At 41.0% G+C, this 26,969-nt stretch overlaps 1 protein-coding gene, 1 long non-coding RNA gene and 1 other non-coding gene across 6 annotated transcripts in view; 1 reads left to right on the forward strand and 2 right to left on the reverse strand.

Moving 5' to 3' along the window:
• Positions 1-17,755, reverse strand: part of LOC143353177 (uncharacterized) — a 29,107-nt gene extending 11,352 nt beyond the window's left edge. The window contains exon 1 of the long non-coding RNA XR_013082085.1: positions 17,483-17,755. This is a non-coding gene — a long non-coding RNA (uncharacterized LOC143353177). The remainder of the gene's footprint in view (positions 1-17,482) is intronic.
• Positions 1-26,969, forward strand: part of Nachra3 (nicotinic acetylcholine receptor alpha3 subunit) — a 175,379-nt gene that overhangs the window by 48,386 nt on the left and 100,024 nt on the right. The gene's annotated exons all lie outside the window — the stretch shown is intronic.
• Trnan-guu (transfer RNA asparagine (anticodon GUU)) lies at positions 23,649-23,722 on the reverse strand. Its single transcript has one exon. It is a non-coding gene; the product is annotated as a tRNA-Asn (tRNA).

The raw sequence follows: 26,969 nt of genomic DNA on the forward strand, positions 1-26,969 counted from the left end.
TGTTCTTCAAACTTCGCGACGCGTCTTACAGTACATGTACACATTCGTATATTTGATGAAATGTTCTTTAAATATGTACATTTTTACAATAATTTTACGTTTATACCTGAATTAAATTATATAGCCACTTTAAGAAATAATTTTTTTTTATTATCTTATTTAAGAAAGATAATAAACAATAACAGTTTTTTTAAGGCTATTGCTGTATTTACCTATTGCTATTTATACATATCTATCGTCGAAGGCTTGTGAAACGTGAAACTGATTCTAAACACTCCTAACGAACTGTTTAGATCATAGAGTATATGTACATTGTATAACATTGTTTGTCACGACATTCAGAAAAAGTTTATATCTCGTAGGAGGCAGTCAGTTGCTATTGGCATTCGGTTGAAAGAACATCATTAATAGAGGCTCGTTCATTTTTTGAACATTTTTGATTCTTCATTTTTTTTGTTCATTTTTGAAGACATTTTTTCTATTACTTAAACCTTATATTCAATTTTTTTCATTTTGTTGCATTTATATCTTTGTGTGTGGTATATACTTACATATTCTACGTATAATTAACTTATACTTAGTGAATTTAATGTAGACGAAATAAGACGAGGAAAATTTCAAGGCTTGCAACTAACGAAAATTTAAGAAACACATTATTATTAACATCAGATCCCTATATATCGTCCATAAGGGTAAAATCAAATAATAAAAAACCAAAATCGTTGGACCCAGAAGCACTAGAACTATTAATTTAATAAATGAGAAAACAGTTTAAAAGTCTATCATTTACTTATAACCAATTTAATAACGTAATCCATTATTGTTATAACGTAATTTTAATATTACTTTTGATTTTTGATTACTTTAATTAAGATATTCCATATTTGTACGCGGTAGATATAAAAATATTTCTCGAATCTACATTTTACGTGTCCCATAAAACATAACATGTATGAAACATCAATATAAAATACATACTTAAAAGTAAAAAATAGTTTGAAATATTATATTTAGACGTTTTTTATTTTCATAAAAAATATTAATGAAAACTAATTAAAAATTATTGTTTAACAAATGCAAAACAATAAAATATGTAGAAACATATTTAATTATCAACCATTAAAAAATGACTATTTTTTAAATATTTTCAGTGAAAATTTCATTGCAATATCTCTAATGGTTCAAAAGTTATAACAAAATGTCACTTACTTTTCCGATCCGGACCACTGTGCGCCGCACAGTGGTGCCAAATGGGCAAAAAGCGGCAAAAAATCTGTAAAAACGAAACTATCCAACGAATTTGTTTGAAAATTTGTGGAGATATTGCCACAGGTACTACGCTTATTTGGCAAAGAAAATTTTTGTAAAAAGTTGTTAACATTAAGTAATATGGGCTAATCGAAAATCTCTGTTTTCTGCCCATTTTTTATTTATGGAAGCATACAACAAATACTTTAATAGATTTTGGTCCGGAACTAATCGTTTTGGCAAGGTGTAATATTGATATAACCTTGTGCAAAAAATCATGAGACCCTTCCAGACCCTTTCGCCGCAATTTAAGTTTAAATATCAACTTTCAGAATTTCCAAGAGTGAATCGCGCGGGACTTACGATTATTTGATGTTCCAGGTGAAATTTTTTAGAAATATTTCTAAATAATAAGGAAAAATGTGAAGTGCATATGATTTATTAATTTTTTATGTACGAAAAAATATTTAATAACAATTTTTTTTATCTTACATAAATTATTTTTATAGCGTTCATTGGAGCACTACCAAAAAATACCTGTTGCATTTTTGTGACAGTGGTCCAGTGAACGAAAATACATACATTTTTTGTATGTATGCATGTCACTTATTTTTTATTATCTGATATGTATCCCTAAAAAACTTCACCTGAAACATCAAATAATCGTGAGTTCCGTGAGATTCATTCTTGGAAATTCCGAAAGTTGATATTTAAACTTAAATTGCGGCGAAAGCATCTCGAAGTATCTCATGAAGTTTTGCACGAAGCTAGATCAATATTATAATTTACCAAAACGATTAGTTCCAGATCGAAGCTATTCAAAGGACTTCTTGTATTCCTCCATAAATAAAAAATGAGCGTAACGCCGAGAGGCTTCAGGTTAGTCCATGTTACTTAATGTTAAACAACTTTTTTTGAAAAATTTTTTTTGCCAGTTTATAGTTGAAGCCATTTGCAATAACCCATATGATTTGCAGACCCCTAAGTATTCAATTATAGGCGGAGTAACTACATAACTATCGCACTGAAAACTGATGCATTCCCAGGAACGAAAAAATGGTTAGTTACCATGCGTATATCTCCGTAAAAAATTTTTTTTTAAATCGGACTTTGGCACGTTATGCACGCACTATTAGACTATACAAAAATAATTTTTTTTTATAAAAATCGAAAATTTATAAAATGAATTTTTTGCCGTCTTGGCACCACTGTGCGCCGGTCCGTGTTCTTTCGTTCCGAAGGTTTGAAACTGGCAGAGTGCAGACCGACTCCTCCCGCTTGGAGACTGTATGCAGAGTTTTCCAGCTTAGACAACAATCGATCAGAATCGAAACTGTTGACCCTCGATCTGTCCGATTCGCGTCCCTTTACCACGGATTAGTCCCAATCGAGTCTCTCAGCTCTCCGTATCGATTGGTCTGTCGCTGCTTCGCTGGTCTCGACTCCGGTATCTCCTCTATTAGTCCACGTTGCATTCCTTGTCTATTATTTGCTTATTTGGTCCGACACTGTTTCGAATATTCCCTGTCGAATCGATAGTAGGAGTTATACACGGTCGCCGTGGTTTATGTTTGATCATAGAACCGACCGACCGATTGTCAATATGTGAGAATCGTTGCTGTTTTTTTGTTCCTTTTCGGTACACCGGCGCCCGGCGTTCGCAGCCGAGAAAGATAAACATTTCGGAATTGGGAGTTCCATCGGTCGTTCTCTTCCTCTTTCTCTGTTCCTCCATTTTTTCCATCCGAGTTTTCGCCGACGGAGATCGATAGGAGGCATTTCGTTCGCCCCGGTGTGATTCCTCTCCGTTGTTCGTTCCAGTTCTGCTAGGCGGGGTCCACACGCATCGCGAGCCGTCCTCGCTGCCAAATTACGTCTCCGGTGACACGGCGACATGGACGAATGAATAAATGGAACGCGAGAAGCAAAATGATTTTTGCGAGGGTAAAATTTCGAGATAGGTCGCCTAACGGCAGATCTATCTCTTGGCCTACGAGCAGACTTTATGCCGAAGTAGCGTAATTGCCGCGGTAATCCGGCCGTCGCCTTGGGAATTCGAATTGTGCGGGGCGACAAAGGGTCCGCACGGGCACGATCCGCTGGAAAAACAGGGAAAATTGCATGGGAAAACGGAGTCGGAGAGAGAGAGAGAGAGAGAGAGAGAGAGAGAGAGAGAGAGAGAGAGAGAGAGAGAGAGACAGGAGAGAGGGAGAGAGGGTAAACTCGTTTTCCCTTTGAGAGGAATCGCCTTCATAGGCGTTAATGTTCATTGTTCCGACGCGTGTAACAACGTCTGGTCATTACGCGGCTTCGTCCGCGCGGAGACTTAATTTTCTAACGAAATGGAGATGGCCCCGCGTCGGGACTCGATTTAATGGCGAAGACACGAAATATCCCACGAGGTAAACCCACCAGCAGCAAGCCGCGCTTTAAACGGACCGACCCGCCGCGCCGCGCTGTGCCGCTTGAAAACAGTGCTCGGGGCTTTGTCGACGGTGTCCACTTCCGGTTAAATAAATTCTGCGGTAAAAGAACGCGCGGCCGAAGTAACTGCCGCCTCTGCGATTCGTCTCCTCTCTTTAGCGGGTCACCGCCGGGTTGTTTCAACTCTAACGAAGTCCGTGGCCGAATTAATGGCCTCGCGAAACTGCGAACGCAATTCCCCGATAATTGTCCGGGGAACGTGAAAATCTACTCGGAAAATAATCCGAGCTGTTTCGAGCATCGGCGTTTTGAGCACTTAGAGCTGTTCGGAGCCACATAATTTAAAAACTCTGTACACTGTTAACCCTTTGCCCTCGATACCGTTCTATCTACAGTATCTACAGAGTCCAGGATGGACGCTTTATCGCTGAAAACGTTTTGTAAGCGAGATGGAGAACATTCGTTCGTAGACATTTAAATTTTTAGCGATTTATCGGGTGCCAACGAGTTTTGTAATGTGGACATTTTGTTCTGAATTGTGGTATAATCGTTGTTACCTCTCCCTTGTTTGTTAAGCCTAGGTAGATCTTTTACAAAAATTGGTCGTTCTTCGAACACCAAGCGTTCCATTCTATTAGGTCGTTCCATAAGTTCGTGCCGTTTACTCTTGTACCATTTAAATTCTAAAAATGAAATATGTAATCACCCTTTCATTCCACAACCTCTTCTGACCTTTTTGACAAAGACATCATACCGTCACTATAAAATTTCTGCGGTTTTTCATTAAAATACTTTTCAATGGTGAATAATATAAACATATCCACGGCACGACCTAATATTAGGATTATCCAACGAATATCACAAACCGAAATTCGGGTAGAACCATGCGATCGATTAGGGAGATTGGAGAAGCCTCCGAAAAATTCCGAGTTCTCCGCGCCTCGTTTTCGATCAGTTTAACATTGATCGCGTTAAATTCCGCGCGTCAAGACGTCTAGGCTTCCGCGGAGCGTAACTTCCAGTTTACGAACTTGCAAGTTGAAGTCTGTAGATCCTAGAGTCTCGAATCTAGATCCTAGAATCCGCAGAATCCGGGCCGGTGTAAATTGCTCGCCGATTCGTGGAAATAAATTGGAGAGGGTTTCCGCGGCGGGACGATAAGCGTCGACAAGCGTGTTCGACGCAGGATAACTGGCGGGCAACGTTTAACAGAAAGATAACTTTGATCGTTCCGGCGGAACGGTAACTTTTACAATTTTCATGAGCGGGGGGAGGTTCGAGTAACAGGCTACGAAGAGGAAGAGAGCTCTCTCTCTCTCTTTCTCTCTCTCTCGCTCTCCTTCTTTCTCCAGTCTCTTCGCGCCTAGTCGAGGCGGTTCGACGAAAGAGAGAGATAAGTTTGACCGTTTTCGCGGAAAGATAACTCGCGCGCGATTTCCATAGAAAAATAACGCTTTCCCCCCGAACCGTCCGTGGCAGTGGATCGAGATAAGTCGGCGGGACCGTTTTCGAAGGAGAGGAGAGAGAGAGAGAGAGAGAGAGAGAGAGAGAGAGAGAGAGAGAAAGAGAGAGTTCGCACTCTCCGCGAGCGTTCCTTTTCCTTTGTGAAACGCGTCGCTCGCAGCGTCTCCGAAAGAAGAGCGAGAACTTTTGCAACCGAGAACGATCCACTTTAAGGAGTTCTAATCTCGAAAAAGACCCTCATATTCTGATGGTTAAAAGACCCAGTTGCAGCCACGTTAACTGGCTTTGATGCTCCCAACGCGGCGAGAGTGCAAAGTTGTTGAACCCCGTCCGAGTTGGAAATTTGCGTTCCTTTTTGTCAATATTGATCCTCCACACGGCAGAACCGCCAGACACTTTCTCTGTATTCAGCTGTGTAAAATGCTTGTACATAATTTATACTCTATCTCTGTGCACTGTACTTCCTACTTTCACGTGTTTCTTATCTTATTATTATTCTTTATTGCAATCCTTGCCTACCTGTAGGAAGTTGAGTAACAGTTGTCGAGTTTCAAGTATTCAAGTAAAATCGTCACAACTCTTAACAATAGAGAATGAAAATTCGCCGGATTGAATTAGGAAAAATGATTCACTTTGAAAGGATTAAAAAATGAAATTTCCGCCGAGACATAAACGCGCCTGAACTGAACAAATGGGAATAAGTGAAACTCATTATTTGCAAATGGAACGTCACCTTTCTGGAAGTGTTTGGATTACACGAATGTAAAGTTTTCCGAACCCGATTTAGAATTTGACAACGATACCGACGGAGGGAATCGTGTGATGGAGCGACGGAAGGAAAAAAAGCGGGAGTTGAAGGGACTCGGAGGAGAAGGGTTCCCGAAGGACTGAATTTCATCGTCGATTCGATATCGATCCCTGGGAGATCGACGCGACGCGATGCGACGCGACGGACCGCGCGTTTCGCGCCGCGGCACGCGATCGAATCAAACGGCGAAATGATTTCTGCTCCCGGGTGTTCGATTCGCCGGAAACTTGGTGCCTTTTGTCCCTCGGCCCGGCCCAAATTTCCCCGGAGTGAAACAGCCCCCCGTTTCCCTCAGTTTCCCTCGCTTTTCCACCGCTTTCCACCGGTCGGATCTAGTCGCTCCCCTCCAGACTTCGAGGCCAATTATTCTCCCGCGAGTCCACGAAAAAATCGGACTCGCGAACAGGCTGCGTCTGACAAGTGATTAATCCTGCCTCCGCTCCACGCTCGCAAGAACGCTGCAAGAGAATCCTCCGAGGACGATGATCCTTGCACGTTGCTGCGCACTGATCGTCCGTCGATCTCTAAAACCTTATACCAGTCTTTACGTCAAACAAGACAAACTCGAGGAACAGATTTAATTTGCAGCAGCTTTCCTGGTCGGAGCAGGAACAGTTGTTAAAGTTGCCAATAAAGTTGCTATTAACCCTGCCATTGGTGGGTGATATTAACGATTCCGTGGCAGCCGTAATTCCATAACCGTAAATGGCACAAGTTCCGTTCACTCTTGCGCCATGTCGTCTCTAATTGTGCTCCCATTTCGCGCGATGCTTACCGAGAACGGTGACGCAGGGGAACGCATAAATTAGAATAGGACAGTCAACGACGTGGAAACTAGATGAGCGAGTAAAAGCTGTATCACAGTTCAAATATTCATCCAACGAATAGTGGCTTCCGGGTTCGCGTCGAATGGATAAAAATCCGGAGAATCGAAAGGCGAAATTGCTGTGCCGGCCGATATAATTACATCGTTCGTTTGTGGACGGTGTTCCGAGCTAGATAGGCGATTGAACTTTTCGTTTCCGGGAACATTGTTAGCGGACGGTATTAGCAAACAGTGTTGGCGTCGGTGTGGACAGAGGGTGGCGATTGTGTGGACCCTGCTTTAGAAGCAGGGACACGGCTCGGCTCGGGCTTTTCACGCGATCGCGTTCAGAAATTTAATGAATCCTAATGAAAGAGGGGGGAGAGGGGTGGGTCGGTCTCGCCCCCCCCCCCCCCCCGGGCAGTATTAAGAGCAAGAGCGTACAATCCCGCCGAGAACGAACGTTTCAGGCTAATGTAAGATCGAGCCAACGCGCGGTGGTTTCCGTGGCTCGTCAGTGAACACAACGTCTCGGGGAAAAATCCGTCGGTCGCCCGTTAACGCAAATTGCATCCACTCGAGAGCACCAGCCGCTTCTTGCGTTCTCGAAAACGCAATATCGGCGGCCGACCCCGAGGAAAACGGGCTCGCTACCGCAACCGGAATTAGGTAAATAAGGACAATAACGAGCATTCGGATCGGATGCGTTCGCCTTTGACCTCTTCTCTTTCCCGCGGTTGCGGGCTCGTTCGCGAGTAACGACCGTTTTCTCGCTCGTCGTTCGCGACGCATTGCAATTTCCAGTGCCGGCTCCATTTTTACTATTGTTTCCTTCCTACGGACGCATACTTTAAGCTTACGCGTTTCTTTTACTTTTTATTTCTGGCGTCGGTCTCGGTTAATCCATTTGTATTTCTTTAACGTTCCTACTGTTTAGAATCGCGTCCGTACACGTATGTACGTGCGTAGATGGAAAAGATCAGTTAAGTCGACTTTTCTCACATCTATCGCTCCTGCTTGGTTAATTAAAACCGTGCTAGGTAGTTCTTTTTAAAGGGTGAGGTATTTTGAACGGTAGAATGAATAGTATAACTTGTTGATAACAATAACTTTGAATTTGATGATAACTGTACAACGATGTGGTGTAAATGCGGACTAGCTGAAGACTGACTGAAGACAAACTGAAGACTGAAGACTTGCATGCAGAGATGGGTTTTTAAGGGATGTGAAATTGGTGATGGAGGTGGTAAATATGTAGGAATCTTGGGAAATGGGGAGATTAATCTCTTCGAAACACTTTACTGAATATTAATATATTTAGAAGAAATAACGATATATAACGCTGACACGATTAACACTCTTTCTCGCAAGGCTGTCGCAACTCTAATCTCTCCGCTCTTCCCAAACATCCACGCTTTATAGTCTTTCATCTCCTTGCATTCATCTCGCTTGCACTCTGTTTCTTGCATCCATCGCTTTCATTCTTAGAAACACACAAACTCTCCTATCACTTACAAGGGAACATATTCAGATGCGAAAATCAGATTTTGATGAAACTTATGGGAGCTTCTAGTTCTTTGAAAAATATTTGACACGTCTTTTTTTTTATCGGCAGACATCCACTTTGAAGGGGTGAAAACAGCCCTCAAAGTTGGGGTTCAAAACCACATTTTTTGAGATATCTCGGAAACCAGAGATCGAAAAAATTTGAATTTTTTTTAAATTGTGTGTTTTTCAATGGGAAATATAGTCGCGCAAGAAAATTTTAACAAAAGTTTTTTGTTTAAACAATATATTAAAATTTTTATTTTTTTTTGCAGTTTCTTTTATTTGTTGTTAGTTCATTTTAATGTAAACTTGGGTGTGTGATCTTTGATCCAAAATAGGGGATACATGTTTCAGGATTTTCTTTTTTTTTGCCATTTAACAATAATTATGCATAATGGAAGATAGTCTTGCACCTGGCGTGCGTAGGAAGGAATTCTGGCTTGTTTCATCGAAATATAAGCATTTAGTATAAACGTGTATAGTATTTTAAACAATACCACTGGGTTATATGTCGTTTATTGTTTTATTAGTAGCTAAAGAAGGTGGCGCAAGTAGCAGCGTGACGCGGTGCTAATTACCGCGGCGGAGTAAGGGTACCGACTTTTATAGCCAATTCGCGTGTGAATTTCTGCAGTCGTTGGGCCTTCGGTCAAAATATACCTGCAGCCTTTTTAAACTGTGAATCCTCGAAGTTGGAGTTTCCCTCGTCGTTTATGGTAGCTCTGAAAAGAGCTGGTGGCAAATGCCTCACATCAGTTTTACCTCGGTTATATATAGCATTTCAGAAGAACACGAATATTTTCAAACATTTCTATTGGTTGTTAGGGTGAGAGAGTGGGAAACGTAAGGTGTCTTAAGAATGTATAAATATGGGCACTTTTTGCTACGTGTGCTATTAGTCTTTCTGCATTACGGTTTGTAAAGCAACGTGGATATTAAGAAGTTAAGGCTACTTCTTTCGGATTTTTAAAACAGTGCCACATAAAACAAATAATTTCTGACGATAATCAAAAAAACATCCAATAATTATATTAATTTTACTTTTGCTGATTGTTTATTTTTCTTGTTAGATTCGGTTTTTATAAACATGAAGGTCAATCCGACGAACGTTATAAACATTTTGATGGAAACATATAACAGTAATAATAACGAGGGAACACCCACGAATGGGAAGGAAATTGAACTGGCACACATTATTATAGATCTGATTGATAGGTACAGAGAAGCAGGGTACATGAATTTCGAAACGCAACAACAATTGATATTCGATGACCTAACAGACGAACCGACTTCATTTAATGTTCCCGAAGACGAAGAAGATTTGGAATCAGCGTCAACATCGAAACCGTCGTCTTCAAGTTCTCCGGACGAGAGTCCAGAAGAAATGGAATATGCAGACATTGATTTAGAATATAAGAAGAAAGCTGTAGATTATTGGAAGAGTGGAAGAAAAAGAACACTAAACTTCCAAACTGTAAAAAACCAATACAAGAAATTGAAGAGACAATCAGATTTATACAGATGGGAAGAACAAATTAATAAAGGCTACACTTGAAAAATTTATTGTAGCAAGAAATAATAAAATTTTGGTACACCACATATTGGCTATCGCCATTGTATATTGTTTTGAAAGGAGTCAAAGGGCAGTTAGGACCTCGTGTACGAAGAAGTGTGTTCACGACACCTAATGTCCATAATGAATCTTCTTCTTCTTATTTAGAACGTGGTTGACTGAAGTATTTCACGCTGCTACCTGCGCCACCTTCTTTAGCTACTAATAAAACAATAAACGACACATAACCTAGTGGTATTGTTTAAAATACTATACACGTTCATACTAAATGCTTATATTTCGATGAAACAAGCCAGAATTCCTTCCTACGCACGCCAGGTGCAAGACTATCTTCCATTATGCATAATTATTGTTAAATGGCAAAAAAAAAGAAAATCCTGAAACATGTATCCCCTATTTTGGATCAAAGATCACACACCCAAGTTTACATTAAAATGAACTAACAATAAATAAAAGAAACTGCAAAAAAAAATAAAAATTTTAATATATTGTTTAAACAAAAAACTTTTGTTAAAATTTTCTTGCGCGACTACATTTCCCATTGAAAAACACACAATTTAAAAAAAAATTCAAATTTTTTCGATCTCCGGTTTCCGAGATATCTCAAAAAATGTGGTTTTGAACCCCAACTTTGAGGGCTGTTTTCACCCCTTCAAAGTGGATGTCTGCCGATAAAAAAAAATACGTGTCAAATATTTTTCAAAGAACTAGAAGCTCCCATAAGTTTCATCAAAATCTGATTTTCGCATCTGAATATGTTCCCTTGTTAGACCTAAACACTTTTCATTCACGCCTCCTCAGTCACTCGAGTTTTCCAAACATACCGGCGCCGGACCGTCGCAACATGATCCGGTCGCCCGCACGCACGCACGCACAATGAACCATTCATCCCACAAATAGTAGTGGGAGAAAATTGGGGGTGAGTGTTTAGAGGTTGTTCAGACGCTGTCTTAAATTGTTATGTTCTCGTGCCGGAAACTCGCAGAGAAAATGGGACGAGTCCCGTCGCTTGGGTCTCAAGAGTCTTCGACTCTTAGGCTAATTTATTGCCTCTAGTAAGGGTGGTCGAAGTGATCGGGACTCGGAGTCAAATTCGAGAGACACTTTCGTCGGTCTCGCATTGCGTTGCGTCTCAACGGTACATTTCTGTCGCAAACGCGTGGAATCCGTGCTCTCGTAATTAGCAAAGTTGCCGATCGGGGTCCGAAATAATTCTGGTTAAAGGTCGACGTTGTTTCGTAATTAAAAAGCGTCGTCCGATATTTCGTTCTACTTTTCGTTTCGCTGTTTCTTCCGTGGGACAGGACGATGAGCAGATAGAGGGAGGAAAGAGAGAAACAGAGGAATAGGGAAACGGAACTCGAGCGGGAATACTCACGGCGAATAGAAAACTTTTTTTTTCCTGTTCTCACCCTTAACGGCGCTTCATGAAAATCCTGTTGAGCTTAGTCGAGCGGGACAAGCCGAGGAGGAAGTTTACGACTCGTCGTCCATCTTTTCCGTCGCGATAGAGATCCCTGGAACAATTCAGAGCCTCCGAGGACAAAGGCAAAGGTCTTGCCCAACGTTCTCGCGATAACTAGATCGCGAGAATCCGCCAACAATTTTCGATGGCGATCTCGATCGTCAACTAATTATTTTCCTCAAGACTCAGGTACTTCCTCTAGTAGCTCAGGTACCTCAAAAATTTCAGATCGAAGTACTTCAATGAGTGGGATAAAAATTGAAAGAACGTGTGCTAGTGACTGTTATTACCGGACTGTGGATTTTGCAATTTGGAATAATATTAAGTTGAGGAGTCAGTATATTATTCTTGACTTGCTAATACTGTAAAAACGCAGAAAATTTTGATTTTGCATGAAGATCCGCAGCCTAGTGATTACTCTTCGAATTTTCCTGTGTTTTGTAGGTCTCCGGTGAATTTGAATAATCGTAAACGAATATTTTAGCACGGAGATTGCCATATTTTGGCACCCAAAGTGTCGAAAGACAATTTTCAAAAGAGAAGCGAAATTAAAGGACCGAAGGATCGCCTTTGAAGAATCTGCGTCGTTTTCGAATTGCCGAATCATGTTTCCCGCGGTCGGTATAGTTTCGGCGGAACGGAGGTCTTCGTTTCCGTTCATGCCGTCGTTAAAACTAATCCCCCTTGAACCCGTACACGGAAGCGGTAATGAGGTGTGTTAATTAGAACACTCGATGGAGCTGGTTGCAATTACCTGCTTAATCCTTGCTCCCTTTTGTGAAGCTCGAGCCTCGAACCCTTCCGTGTCCCCCCCCCCCTCTCTCTGTCTCTCCTCTCTCACTCATTGCTCCCATATTTTGCGAAACCACCATCTCAGTTTGTTTATTATATTAGCGGCTGCTCGGAAATTTGCGAATTCTAGCGGAATGAACATTTTAACACTTCAGCGCAGATCTTTCGGATCTTGTTGTACAATACGGCAAAGTGTAGGCGAAAGTTCCGGCGCAACCGGTTGAATATAAACTGTCAAAGACTTGACTGAAAAGTTAAGAGACAGTAGAACTGTCGGAACTTTAATTCTTGCTTATAATTCAATCTGGTAGTCGGTTGGTGGGAAAATATAGTTCTAAGGAGATGATTGCACTCTTGCAACTTGACTGGGAATTTTCTGCATTAAAAATCAACAGATTCAAATGTATTTCCTGTTCTGATCATTACATCGTTCTATCCTTCCGATGTCCACAGTTTTGTATGTGAACAATCCATTTTTGTGATAAATGCGTGAAATCCGTTGTCTAATCCTACAACACGCGATTTAAATTCGAAATAAAATGCGAACGTTTCTACAAATGAAGCGCGGCGAACAACATAATTTCGGGGATAGCCTAATGTATCAGCACGCGGTACAGAAGCATTAATTCCCAAGGTATCTTCGGGGCGTATGCCCGGGGTCGAGAGCTTAGCCGGTATCGGTTTTCCCTGTTCTTTTACCAGGGTCCATCGTCTTGGCTGCGCATCTTGATCCCCTAAGTAGATCCTCAGAAACCGATCTCGAGGCAGACGGAGTTAAACGAGCAGCGCGGTAAGCAGGATTATCGGGTCGAACCTTCTGATAACGGGGTGGAGGACTACGGTTTCCTTAATGATCTATGTATCACCTAGACTACCTGCAGACTAGCCGAAAGTTCGCCTCGTTATCTGCGGAACAGGAGAGAGAACTTAGACCCGTTGATGACCGACTACCGCGAACAGATAAAGAGAAGTTTCAACTCCGAGGAAGCAGAAGATACATCCTCGTAAAACACTTCGGTCACAGTCTTCTGGATCCAGCTCACCTGGAACTTGATACCCGGTGCCAAATCTTCGGTGAAGATTTCGCCGGCTGCCTCGAGAAAACGACCGTCGCCGTTACTTCCACGAGAGCGTTCTGACATGATCAAAGTCGAAGTGCTGTTTAATTAACTGTATTCTGCTCTTGGTGTTTGTCGTGAACCCGATTCCTCTCTCCCACCTCTTGCGCCGCAATTAATTTACGGTTTCGTCGATCAAACGTTTCGTAACGAAAACGAGTCGGTGTAATTGAGAATAATAAAAACACTGTTGTATCATTTTCAACCTATCAGACATATTAAGAAAGTAAATTTCTATTTCACTTCAGGTGGAAAATCCTAATCTCGCATAAAATCCGGAGTCTGCCCATTACTCGTGCTTAAAAAGTGGATTTTATTAAACATAAATTGTTGGGGAAATTCCATAAAAGTTTAACAGAAGTTTCCATTTACCTAATTCCCAATAAAAATTCAATTCAGAGCGAGCGGACCCCTAATGCCACCAGCGAGGAGCATGTTCGTCGAAAGTTCTCACCGGGCGAGAAGGGAAATTGATTTTCACGCGTGCCAGGGGGTCGCAAGAAGGGATTACTCTGCCCGGAGGATAACGGCGAAGGGCGAAGGGTGCCCGAGGAATCCTCGAAGGTGCGGGTCAACTGAATTTTTCGAGGGACGGGAACGGTGTCGCTTGGGCGTTTATCTCTCGAGCGAGGGATCGAGTTTCAAAGTGTTTCGCCCGCGATCCTTCCGGGGAATCCATCCGGAGGGTTCCGGAGGGCTCGAAGGGCTCGAATGGCTCGGCCACCGATCGGTCCAAACTCAATTTGTCGGCGGAGTGTGCCGGGCCTGCGGATTTTCCGCGAGACCACCGTCGAAGAAAGCGACAGCGTTTTCCAGCCATCGATTCTTCGGCTTCTCGTCCTTTGCCGACAAAATGGCGGCTGGAGCCTGTGGGGAAGGCGCGATCTAATGCATTTGCATCGAACAGTTGGCCGAAAATATTTTACTCCATTAATTAGTACAACACACTGAACTTTCATTTTTTTTTTTTTTTAGAAATATTGATCTGTTCCTAAATTCTTAAATTCTGCATTTTACGAGAGCAAAAGTGCTGTGCAAGAACGTTTTTATTTTCGGTCAGGTTTTCGATCATTTTTCATCAAGTTTTCACTGCGCGATGCTTTGTCGGAGCATCGCGAAGACCGTGAAAGTTCGAGCAGTTTTTCTCGTAGAAGTTTCACCGTTTGTCGGGTTCGGTTCGGCTCGGTTCGGATCGGTGAAAAAAGCAGCCCGACAAAGAAACGAGAAGGAATAGAGAATCAGCGAGAAGTCATGAATTTTTTCCCCGGCTCACGGGCTCGTTGGAAATCACGTGGATTAAGGATTCCGTTTGATTCTCACTCTCCGGACAAATAAGAGTCGTCGCGGATTCCTGACGCGACACCTGAATTCGAAATCAGAAAATTCAATACCTAGCGCCGCCAGTATCCGTTTCACTGCTTGCACTTTTCACGGTGAATACTCGACGGCTCTTTGAACTTCCGATGCACCACGGAGAACGTTCCCACGAATATCATCGCTGCCCGAGCACGTTTTCCAGGATAATCACATTTCCTCAGAACTATATTTTCTAGCAGCAAAATAATCTTGCAACTTCGAATTCATAAATAAATCCAGCTACGACTGCCCACTGTCCAACACTTTTAAACAACCGTGGCGCAAGATGACTGTTTGGCCGATGGTTTCCTTTAATTTCTAGTCGCACGAGTCGAGAAAGCAGCGACAGCAGGTTCGGCAAGAACGAGCGTCGTCGTTCGTTTCGCGTTCTCGCAAAACGAAACGGAACGAAACGATCCCGGTCCCCGATAACGCGGCTGGATCGTTACTGTGTTTTTCGTCGTTTTGCTCGTAAAACGGCCAAACAATAATTCTCCGCGGGCGTTTCCCGGCAAGGTGCTCGTGGAAACGACTTAAATCGCGTCTGAGGGTCCCGCGGACTACCCTCTCCCTCCCCCCACCACCGGGGATACCATTATCGTAAATTAGTCCGCTTCAAAGTTGCTTCGAACACCGGAGTCGGCTTATTGTGTTGGACCGGCCATTCCCCCCGAACCACTCCGAACCACCCCCGCCAGGGGCCGTTGTCTTAATTTCGTTCCAGTTTCTTTGTGCGCATGCAGGAACTAATTATCGATACTTGGCCACTTTCCAAACTGCCCACAATGCACCCTCTCACTCCCCCTGATCCCTGGTTCTGCGAATATTCAGGTAGATTTATATTCTGTATGAAAGAAAACTATGCTTCTTTTTCGAATATTTTGTGATACAAAAAGCCTAACTGCTGTGCTATCCGGACGGAGGCACTCTAATACGGTCACAGTCCTTTTGCGAACTCTATAATGACTGGTAGGGGAGGGCAGCCTAATTTGGACCACTATGATATCCAAAGATTGCTGAAGTCTGTGCGATTTTGGACAGTTATACGTAGATATAGACGAGGTTAATGCAATCGTGTTTGTGAACAAACGCCTCGTGGTTACATTGAGAGAAGATTTATTTGTTTGACTAAGTAGAAAATTAGTTATTTCGACGTAAGAGTGAAAGCCGTTAATTCATCTAAACGTAAGTAATTACAAGTCTTATTATATCATCACAAAGCTTACTCATTCATCTATAATTTACAGTTACAATTTTGAGAGGTTATGTTAGATTTAGGTTTCTGTACAATATCAAACATTAAACATTAAACATTTGTTCCAATTGTCGTTAAGAAAGCTAATGGTCCAATTTAGAAAACCAGCGGTTCAATTTAGGAAACCGGTTTTCTTATTTAGACCGATGACACGATTTTTTAAAATTCATTTTTCACGGTTGTAAATGTTTTTTAAAATTCATTTTTCACGGTTGTAAATGTTTTTTAAAATTTAATAGATGGTATTATTTTGAAGGTACACTTAGTGAGTTTCTTTTCTACTACCTAATTTTTATTGGCACTTCTTAAGTATCTCCATATACTGAAACATATAAAATTGGTCCAAATTAGGGTACCTTCCTCTATCTCATATTTAGGTGGACCATCGGCAACCATTGAGACGATGCGGTATAGTCTTCGGAGCAAGTAAGGGTTGAACTTGTAAGTCTGAAACCAGCGAAAGTGGTTCGTTACCTGACCAGAGAAAGTCGAGATTGCGAAAAAGTCGAGAAAGAAAGGGGTTAAAGATCCTCGAGTTGTCAGCAATGATCTCGCAGCACCTGTTCCGTTCCCAGTCTAGACGAGATCCTCTCGGAGAGTCCGTATCTCTCGGCGACGCGGAAGGCGATCGTGTTATCGAGCCGCTCGAGCAGGAAACGAGGCGATCGACGATAATCCCATTGTTCCACGGCGTGATCTTTTCCCTTTCATTTTGCCGATCGTCGCTTCGAAATGCATATTAGCTATCTGAGGGATCGAGAAACATTCTGACATCCTCCTTTCCTTCCTCCTGGCAATCCTTTGCCAATTCAAACAATTTTATAGAATTTATGCTTTGCAAATCGAACCGAAGATTTTTGTATCGATAGAATTATTTAACAGAGCTTAACACGCTCCCTACCAGCGTGCACATGTGTGTGAAAATTTTGTGTTTTGCACGAAGAACATGAAATCAATTCGATCTATCTCGGTATTTAAAATTGCAACGCGCAGCATGATATTTGGCGAACTTGACTTGCAATTTTTATATTTATATTAAATAACTATGAAGACTGCTGCCGTAACGTTGCCGTGGTGAATGTGTTGTTACTGTCACAAGTTGCAAACACGCGCGGTCGAGAATGTTTAAAATCTTTGAAACAAACAACACTGTGTCGGTCTCCTACCTCACCACACACATAGTGCATCGTTCGAGGGTTAAAAGCCGATGGAAAAAGCTGGTAGTGTGGGAGTTGTAGTGGTTTTTTTTACCCCCGAGCGTATCCTCTTCAGATGATAAAACGTTCTCACGATGTACTCGAAACGTTCGATCGAAGAACACAGAAGGAACCGATTAAAAGGAATGGAGATAGGGGGACGGCCAGAGAGAAAGGGAAACGAAGAGAAACAGAGAGGGTGGGAGGAGCGAGAGAGGGAGGAAAGGGTTGATCGAACTCACGGTTGAACAGCGTGGAATCAACGTTTCCATGGAAAGTCCGCCGGAATTACTGGCTAAAAGCCGGCCGGGGAAGCTTTCTCGGGAGAAACGGAACAGAAGGGTTTATACGTGGGCGAAAGTTCGACCTGTTCTTTCGCCGGTGTATCGCAAAACGGCCAGAGGCTTTCTCAATTCCGCCTGCAGCTTACCGATAAGCTTTCTCGAACCTGCCGCGATTGCCTCCGATCTCCTCTGTCGCGATAATGACTTTCCACGTTCGCCCACTGCCATCCCTCGTCTCTTCCACCATTTTCGTCCCTTACCGCACTTCTCGTTCCCTTCGTGTACCTTTCGTCGAGCACTTTTGCCAGCCGAGCCCCGGCTGCTCTCACCGTTCTCGGGCAAAGGTTCGTCGTCTTATCGCCACCGATCCCAGCCGAGTGTTAGGTGTCGCTCTTTCGCGCTGTCTTCGAATCAAGGTGGACCCAAAAACCAGAACTAGATCGATAGAAGCACTCTTTTTATATTTTATTTCAAGCTTTTACATCCGCGTTGCATTGTGTCTCGTTATGTCGCGTTTTACAGAAATGGTAGAGACGGAATTGTTTGTCCAGATTGAAAAATAAACTTTTGCGCTAATATGCGGTAGCAAATTTATTTGGGCTCTGAACAATGTAAGAATGTTGAAAGAGTATTTCGATTTTTATTTCATTAACACTCTCGCTGCGGACGACGCACATGCGCGTCCAACTGAGCCCTTGCCATGTGCGAATGACGCTCATACGCGTCCTCTGCTTATTTAGTCATATTTGGCCTTATTTAGACAGTCAGTACGGTGCAAGCATTCGTGAAGGGCTGTTCTTTTGTGTTTAGTGTAGTGGTTAGCGACTTTTGACAAACGTTCGTTCTGTGTTTACCCTTATAAAATGTACGGTGGTATAAGAAGCTGGGTGTACATATTTTATACCTTTTGTTTCAAAATTATTACCTGCTTTATAATAAATATAGTGGCAAGAAATTGTCACTATATGAATATCGGCAAAACATTTTAGATAGGATACTTCCTGAGAAGAAAGATTTACGTGGTACGAACAAAAGAACACAATATTTGCCGACCAAAATCGACGCAACGAACGAGAAAGGGAAAACACAAAGAAAAAGATGCCGAGTATGCGCCCAACAAAAAAAAAAAGGAAGGACACCATTTACCATTGTGAAGCATGTAAAGATATGCTTATGTTTGGGAGAGTGCTTCAAAACTTACCATAAAAAATAATATATATCGAAAATATATGGTTGTTTTTATTATTTATCAGGTTTAATTTTTTTTGTTCTGCAATCAATCATATTATACATAAAATAAGTTATACTTACCCCAAATATATGTTTTTCAAAGTATACATGTATATATATATATATGTTTTTCTAGCCTAGCCTAGCCTAACCTAACCTAACCTAACCTTTTGTTAGATTGAACATCATGAATTATTGTTTTTGTTATGAAAAAAAAATCAGGTTTTTATTTTACGGACTGAAAATTTCATTAAAAAAAAAATATCTTAATTTCAACTCCCGGCGAACGCCTACTTATTTTCGTCCGCAGCGAAAGTGTTAAATAAGTTACTCTGATTTTATGGAACTTTTGGGGGTACTGGATTTGCACTCAAAGTATCAAGCAAATAGTAGGAGTCTCTTCAAGAACTATACGAGGTACGAAGATATTAAAAAATTAGTTCTACTATATGGTGTAGGTGAAGTTTGCCTTAGACTCTTATCGTTTAAGATAATTAACACCTTGGCTACCGCAAAAGCCTATTAATAAGTTTCTTAATGGCTCCTCTATACCATAAAAGAAACTTGATAATTTCCCCTTAAATAACAATCACAAGTTACTCTTGTATTATAATATTATTCAAGAATATTTATTGGTTAACCCAATGGAAAATTGATTATTATTCTCGAATAATTTATCAATATTGTTGTTCATCTTTGTGTTTTAGAGAATATTTTCTATTTGCTAAATCTATTAAAAAACTAGCTTTGAATTGCACTACTACATTTCCATATGAAATTAATAAATTCATATAACATTTATACTACTTAACAGAGTTGGGCAGTATCCGATGAAAAAATTATTTGAATGGCTTTCGGATACAAATTCGCTGTTCTTTTGTTTTTATTCGAAGTCGGATGAATCGCGAGAAGTTATCTGTATCTTTATTCGTCGAGCGTCTGGTTTCGAGATTTGTATTCGACCTGCCTCCAGATGATTTTCTGGCTATCTTCGGGATTTATTCGGATGGTCGGATACAACGCCACCATTTACTCGACGGATTTATTTGTAGATACTCGGCGTCGCCGTGTATCCGAACGATTTTAGGCGACGAATAAAAATAAATTTCAGAATGTATTCGAACGCAGATGTCGCGGCGAAATATATCCGTAACTTTTATTCGTTATTCGAAGCTCGATTTGGCCAGACGATTTATTTGAGGATTTATTCGTGACGAGTATTTGGCAGAGATGAAAATCAGATGTATCTTTTATTCGAAATTGTATTCGAAGCTCGGATAGCCGACTTTTTTATCCGACGTTGCCAAGCCATAATACGTAAATACGTACCACGGTACAGTGACTACCATTAATAATCGAACACTTTTTATCGTTTAAACTTTAAACGCTTGTTTACATAAATAAATTTTTATTATTTAAACAATTGTTTAAACAAATAAATTTTTATTATAGAAACAAATGTTTACACCAGTACATTTTTACTAGTTAAACGCTAGTTTACACAAATAAATTTTTATTATTTAAACAATTGTTTAAACAAATAAATTTTTATTATTGAATCAAATGTTTACACCAGTACGTTGTTATTACTTAAACGATTTTTTACACAAATAAATTTGTATTATTTAAACAATTGTTTAAACAAATTAATTTTTATTATTGAAACAAATTTTTTCACCAATACATTTGTATCATTGAATCAAACGTTTAAACCAGTATATTTTTGTTACTTAAAGGATTGTTTAAACAAACACATTTTTATTACTTAAACAATTTACGTCACGTTTTGCAGTGAGTTAAAGTCTTTATAATAAAAGGAAATGTCATTGGGTTTCACCATTGGTACTCTGCTGGATGTTAAGTTATTAAGACAATTTTATAAAGAATTCTTTAGAATATGTATTATGTACAGATACACGTATATAGGCATTGCATGTAATGCATTTTTCTGTCTACGGTTCTGAATTGCCGACTCTGTAGAACATGCTCTGGTACGGCAGCGGACTCTATCGAAATGGAACTGTCAGCTAGTGAAATAAAATTCGTTGATGAACTTCGAAGGAAACGTTTCAATACTGGCACCGTCTAACTTATCGGATTTGTGGCGTGTTTAGACTTGTTTTCATCAGCAAACTATTTGCAATCGATTAATAATGTTCCCATGGCAGAATTATGAATTGTAACAAACATTTTATTGTTATTAATAAGTGATGGTGAAACGCTTACATTGTTGTCTCCAGGCGGCACATCACGCGACGCTCCATATGGTCGTGATTTAGTATCAGAGGCAACATTGTAAACAGTAGGGTATTGGCGTTTACCAACTAAATCTAATATTATTTCTTCTTAACGTTATCATAATGAGATCATTACCTACCGATTGAAAATGTTTTCCTGAACGAAATAAGCCCAAACACGGTACAAATCGGATAATAATATCATCGGGTTGTGCTGCCTTTTTCTTGCGCCTTCGGCCACGCGGCCGTGTTTGCATGCTGTCCTTTTCTATCTACGTTCGCCGCAGTCGAAGCGGCTACAAATGTATGCATATATATGTGCAATCACAGGCGACGATATACATATGGATTTGTGTGCAACGACAGACGTCGATCCCTGCCGAATGATTCCGAGAGTAGAAGAACGACACATGTGTTACTTTCTTTTTGGCTGAAGGTGTGTGCGTTGTTTTCAACAAATGCAATCTTTTCATAAAAGGGAACTTTTTAAAAATTTGCAAAAAAATGAGGATATAGCCCCAAGTGTCCTCTTTACAGACCTGTTTTTTAAAAAGATTAACATTTTAAAATTAACGAAATTAAAATTATCTGAAGCGAATGCTGCATCGCGATACACAGCCTTGGACGGCCGGACACTGTGCTGGGTCGAGAAATTTCGTGACATTTTACAATAAATGTTGAACCGTAAGAGATATCAGGATGAAATTTGCAGTAAACTTCGTTAAAAAATGCCTATCCACTGATAATTGTCGTCATAAATATATATTTTCAGTAATAATTTTTTAATTCATTGTTTCAATGGTTAAACTTGTTATTTATTTAGTACTGTTCCAGATAATTTAAATCATCGATGTCTTTGATTCTAAATTTCTGCATGTTCTACAGAGTCGGTAATTCAGAACCGTAGACAGAAAAATGCCATTGCATGCAATGCCTATGTACGTATACCTGTACATAATACATAATCTAAAGAGTTCTTTATAAAATTGTCTTAATACCTTAATATCCAGCAGAGTACCGATGGTGAAACCCAATGACATTTCCTTTTATTATAAAGACTTTTACTCATTGCAAAAGGTGACGTAAATTGTTTAAGTAATAAAAATTTGTTTGTTTAAACAATCGTTTAAGTAATAAATAGTGTTTGAATATTAATGGAGTCACTATACCATAGTACGTACTTGCATATTACGACGTAAGTATTACGACTTGGCCAACGTCGCTCGGTCTTTCATCCGAACTTCGAATACAATTTCGAATACATTTGATTTTCATTTATTCCTCATGCTCGTCTCGAATAAAAAATCGAATAAATCATCTTCCCTACATCGAGTATTCGAATAAATCTCAAGGCCACGCAGAAAATCGTACGTCGAAAATCAAAGATACATCATTCTGAGTTGCGAGTATCTGCCGAAATTCACCGTCGAATACATGGGGGGCGCTGCCAAAAACTATCGAATAAAAGTCAAAGAGGTACTTTGCAACTCATCCAGCTGTATCTTCGAATAAATTCTGTCAAATAAATTTTCTCGCCACTAGAGGCGTCGATACGCATAGCCGTTATACTTCGCGATTCGGATGACCCACGGACGACAAATGAACATCGTGAAAAGTATCCTCGACGGATAAACTGTGGTGAGAATATGTATTATCCGAGAGAAACGAGTTCATTTATTTGTATTCGAGATTTTAAAATAAATTTTTACCCAACTCTGCGCTACTTACATGTTACATAACACAAATACATTTTTGTTGGAATAATAATATAAATTAAAACTAAAGTTTATAAATTTGTAACTTACCTTGTTTTGTAATGTACTTTGTTTTTGCAATAGTTTAAAAAAAATAAAAGATTTAGCATCAGATATTCCTCTGACAACCGTCGTTGCGATTGATGGAAGTCAGGGAGCGGAGTTTAATCATGGATCATCTCCCAGATTCATCACTTGCTAAATCGATCAGTAGTACACCCACTGAATGACTGCCGAGACACTCTTTCGCCTCCGAGATATTACCTCGATCGCACAACTTCAACTGCGAGAAAAGCCTCTTGGCTGTAGACATCTCGCGGAGATTATGCGAACTAACACGTGAGGAACGCGGGGAACACCTTCGAATCGGAATGATTAATTTTTGACTACGTTGTCTGTAGCTATGAATCCGATCTGCTCATCTCGACAGTTCAGAGTACTATTCAATCATTTCTTATTATTTACAGTACAATTATCTTTCCGGTATTTAGTTTTTTCTATCCGGAAAAGTAAACATTACTTTGAATGGTTTGGAATGATTTAATTTTCACTTTTTTAAAGCACCGATGTTCATACTTTTCACTGGAAAATTTTAGAGGAAATTGAACGACGATCAGTTTATAGTCGAAACAAACGATCGTCGTGCAATTCCGCGAGGCGCATTTCTCAAAATCGCTATACCGGCGACAAGAACACGCGCATCAAGCGTTCACGTGTTCGTCGTGTGTGTCTCGTATTATAGAACTTATGAGCGCACGTGCTCGCGAAAGAGGCAACGCCGCGGCTTATAAAAGAAGATTTGCGATCCGATCACGTAAATGTTTCATAAAGCTGCATTGGTACGCACGGTATGCATAATACATGCAGCAAAGCTATATCCCTATACACGTATATATTCGCACTGGCATATACATATATGGTCAAAGCATTTTTATTCTCGCCGCGTGCAATTATTGGTGTCGAGCAGAGAAACGAATAATAAGCAAGCGCAGAACCTAACAGGAAATTTTAACAATTTCGAATACAGTTTCGGAGAAGCTTAGGTATTGCGATTTTGTGTTTTTTTATTGAAAAAAATGATAAAAAATAAACGCCCCCGGGTGGGCTCGAACCACCAACCTTTCGGTTAACAGCCGAACGCGCTAGCCGATTGCGCCACGGAGGCTCTCTATTTCCCCTTGCGTGATTTCACTATATCTAACTGATGCTCCATTTCCCCCACCACTGTCCAAATAATCTGAAATTCTAATCATTCTTCTATTTTATCTGTTTGACTAACAAATTTACCAACTACCGTGTAAGCTTAATTTCAAAAGAAACTGTTAGACTATTTGACTCAAGATAACTTATTCAATTATGAATTAAATTACAGATTTCGGTAGAAATTTTTTCATGAACCGTCCTCCAACGAATATTATCCTATATTTACGACTGTTGAAAATTGTGCAATCCAACAGCGACGTATTTTCTAGCTCTGTAACGAAGGCACAAAAGATCGCGTTTCTCATCCCAGCTCCTGTTCCCAGTATTATTTACCGGTATCGATTTTTCGATATACGATGCGGGTATAAGGGCGGCCATTTTTTCGAAGCAGAAGAGAAATTAGTAACGTCGACACAGGGGTGTGTAAAGCGTTCCAGGGAGCCCCGGTCTCTGGGATAGCACGGGAATAGATTGCGATCCGAACTTCTCCGCCGGATACAACTAATCTCGTGAATATTTCATTAATCTTGCCCGGCTTCTCTGGCCCTTTTTTCCCTCTGCCAGTCGCCGCCAACCCTCTCGCTTCTCTCTGTTCAAGATGAAACTTTCGTTACCCTGCCATTTCTAATCTTAGTCAAATGAATATTTAAGAGGTCTTTGACAAATATACACGCGGGATAGTCGGTCCCAAAGCTCATTGGACGCTGTCCGGTTACGCTGTTTATTATTGGATGACAGCCCAACATCCATGAACGATTCCCATTTTTGGATTATTTTTATCCGACTACAATTATTCCGCAAGGACACAAAATAAAAATTCGCAGTCTACTCATCGTCCAAGTTCTCCTCAAGAACTTCTATTGTCTTTTTCGTTCCTAGCACGTCAGCGGAATAGATTCGTTGACAAAGCCGCAGTATCTTTGTCAAAGACGACCCTTCGATCATTCCCGTGAAGTAAACTTACGCGACTCGTGTTTTAACCCTTTGCACTCGAAGATATTTTAACTCCATAACGAAACATTTCTTGCGACCTAGAATATTTCCCTTCTATGTACATATTTTTTTCATGTTATACATACGAAAATAGTGCAATTTAAGTGTTTAATAATTTATTGACTATGAACAAATTTTATAATGTAAAAAATATTTTGAATAATGATACAGCAATTTTTAGTGGCGCCTTACAGTCGCCATTCGAGTGCTAGGGGTTAATAGATCGTAACGCGGTATGAGCTCCTTAAAACATAAAATTTACGGAGAAGATCGAACGAGAGGATAGACAGTAACCGAGGGGTGGAAAAGGGGTGGATCAGAAAGCAGGGATAGGTTGCTGCGGGAGAGAAAAGAAATTGCCCAGAAGCAATCTCTTGATGGATTTTCTGATGAAATGTCCCACGCAGCAAAGCGCCCCGATGCCCGGATGCATATCTTTTTTTTTCTCCCGTTTGGTGTTTGTTGTGCGTTGTTTGTTTTTCGCCTCGCATAATATTCGATAATTCCGGATTGCCAACCATTTTCTACCGTCTCCCGTGGCTGGCCCTTATGCTTGCCCTTTGACAGTCTCTAGGCCGTTTCCCTTTCCTTGTTCGCACCTTTAGAGCCGGAAATCAAATTTCAGCAAGAACTATACAAGGTATATACAAGGAAATTTAAACGTTTTAAATGTTTTCGCCTTTTGATGTTTGCTCCGAGCGTCTTCCATTTTTCTCGTACAGGCACTGTACCTGCACCGCGGTAATTCTGTAAAAATAGCGATCCAGTGTTGGTTTAGGCGCGGCTCTGCAACCTGTCGGAACGGTGGATCACCGACAATGACGATGTTATCAATGGTAATTGGATTGCCGCTGTTTATTCGATTTCTTGTTGGCAAAAGCAAGCGTTGCCTGGACAAACGGGCCCGTGCCGAAGTTCAATCGGTAACATAGAAACGGAGAAGAAAGAATTACAAATTGAATATTCCTCGATATCGTGCTGTTGTCAAATGTTCGAACCTGGGATAAATAATTAAAAACGTGGATCGTCTTTTAAAAATCGTATTCCAATAACTTATTTCCTTGGAGCATTATACAGATTCCAAAATATCTGTTCCACAAAAGTACCTTCTAAACGAAGCTCGTATGAACAGCAATTGTTTTGATACAAAAGACAAGGGTGTCGGTGGCGTGTAATGTCTAAATCGATCCTCGGTTCAGACACGAACGGCGTTTCTCAGACAAGTTTCCGTCAACAACCGGAAGCTGTGTTTCGATCGTCGGTAAACCGTGCACGATCAGACGAATCCGTGCAACAGCGGACAAATGCGCGAACTGCGATGAAACCATAGTTGGTCTCCGCGCCCGAACCGCCGGCACACGTTTTCGGACAAACACAGTTCGCAGTTCCGATCGAGACTTGGCAAATTATCGCGTCCAACACCCTGTAGATCGCCTGTACAAAATTCGACGGCGAGCTCGCGATAAAACGGTATTATTTAATAGGGCATCGTGTTTAGTTAGCCGGTCGCGGCGCGCGCGCGCTCGCGCGAGTTATCGTTCTGAAAAAGTGGAGCTGTCGGCGGAAAAAATTTAGTGCAGCTGTTTTCTGTGCGAGACCCCGCGCGCACAACCTGATAACATTACGTTTCGTGGCCCGTATTCTGTCGAGCACGCGATCTTTCCCAATCGGGGTCTCCTTATCTCGACGTCAGCATGACCTTATCGTTAACACCGAGCATTCGACCGAGACGAGAACGAAAAAGACGGAAAAAAATCGCTGGGAAGGAGGAAAAATACGTGCGCACCTTTTCCCTCGGCCAGAGAAATCACCGAAACTGCGCGGCCCAAGCTGATTCTTATCCGTTGCCCTGCTTCCCGACCATTCAACGTCCCGAGATACCTTCGGGACGCCGTTTCTACGCCCTAAGGACGAGTTGATCTACCTCCTTGATCCCTGTTACGGCCCTAAAGCCCCAGGTCCTACGGCTGATCTATTCCCGATACATTCTACACCACGATCGCACGGGATCGTTCGGAATCGATCCGCTTCTACTTCTCCTGTCGCTTTTATTCACGCAACAATGTACAAGGTATTCTTAACATCACATACTTGGACTATAATCTAAATCTTCCGGCACTGTGACACCTCTGCTTTCGCTCCTTTATCCGTTTAACCTTAATTTCCATAAAAATGATAATCGTCGAAAATTTGAACCGCATAACATTTTCGTCCGC

The sequence above is a fragment of the Halictus rubicundus genome, chromosome 4 (genome assembly GCF_050948215.1).
Source record: "Halictus rubicundus isolate RS-2024b chromosome 4, iyHalRubi1_principal, whole genome shotgun sequence".
NCBI lineage: Eukaryota > Metazoa > Arthropoda > Insecta > Hymenoptera > Halictidae > Halictus > Halictus rubicundus.